Source organism: Echinops telfairi, unplaced genomic scaffold (assembly GCF_000313985.2).
Source record: "Echinops telfairi isolate 266 unplaced genomic scaffold, ASM31398v2 ScPeMD7_7424;HRSCAF=8462, whole genome shotgun sequence".
Taxonomy (NCBI): domain Eukaryota; kingdom Metazoa; phylum Chordata; class Mammalia; order Afrosoricida; family Tenrecidae; genus Echinops; species Echinops telfairi.
In genome coordinates this window covers 44496200-44497297 of record NW_022111324.1, presented here as the reverse complement: position 1 = coordinate 44497297, position 1098 = coordinate 44496200, and positions in this window count along the sequence as shown.

Here is a 1098-nt window from a genome sequence, read left to right as displayed (position 1 = left end):
GGCGGCAGCTGGCACCTTGTTGGCCAGCAGCATGTCTCTGATCTCATGGTGTTCTTGCCCATCAGGACCACGGCCTTCCCACGGAGGGACATGTGGATCTGAGGCATCTGCTTGGAGTCCACATTGCCTGCTACCACGATGAAGCATTTTGGATAAGCATCCAAAAGTTGGATTATTTTAAGGAAGTAGTTGGACTTCCAGGTGGCCCTGTCTTCCCTGGGCATCACGGCGGTGTGTCAGGGATTGCCATGTGGAGTTGAAAGACGTTGTCACCCTAAGAGGACACCTGGCGAGAGAGAGAATATGTTTTTAAAAATACAAATACTTGTTTTATAAAACATCGTGGTCTATTCTATCCACCTATGCCTTAAAAATATACACTTTCATATTTGTATGTTTGTGATGTGGGGGATATGTCTGAATAGAGATCTGAATTGGATTAATAGAGGTCCTATTTTCTTTTGTTCAATATTATATGTTATTCTCTTCACCACCCAAGGTGTTTAATAGAAGACATGCTGGCTCCTCTAGGTCAGCATGCTCTCCACTGGGAACAGACTGCGAAGGGATTTGCTGACATGGGGGCACTTTAGCTCAGCCTGTAGGAGCCTAAGATTTTGATTACAGTGACAGCTTTTTATCCTTTGCAACAAGTCAAGAGTACTTTAAAATGAACCCCCTTACACTTTGGGATACGCTCTCAGTTGGGTAGATCCTTGATCTTCGGATAAAGCACTTTTACTCATTTTCATAAACACAGTACAGTTAGTAAACTCAAAGACTTTTTGAAGCCCTTCCAACGTAGACAAAAGAATGTGGGGCTTAATGAGGGGCAACCCCAAAAACAATGTGCCTCTGGAACTAAGTTCAAAACAGATGAACAGCCCTTTGGTAATAAAAGTTTCAGAAAATTCGTGGGAAAGTGGAATAAAAAGATCCTGGAAGTTTTCCATGAACATTTTGAAGCCCCCCTGAGATACATCCCTTATACCAAAATGAGCCCTAGCCACACAACGGTTCCGTTCTCAGTCGGGAACTCAACATCTTAATCTCCCAGTTGCTCCCTTGGAGAAAAGACTTGCTGTCCTAAAGATCACA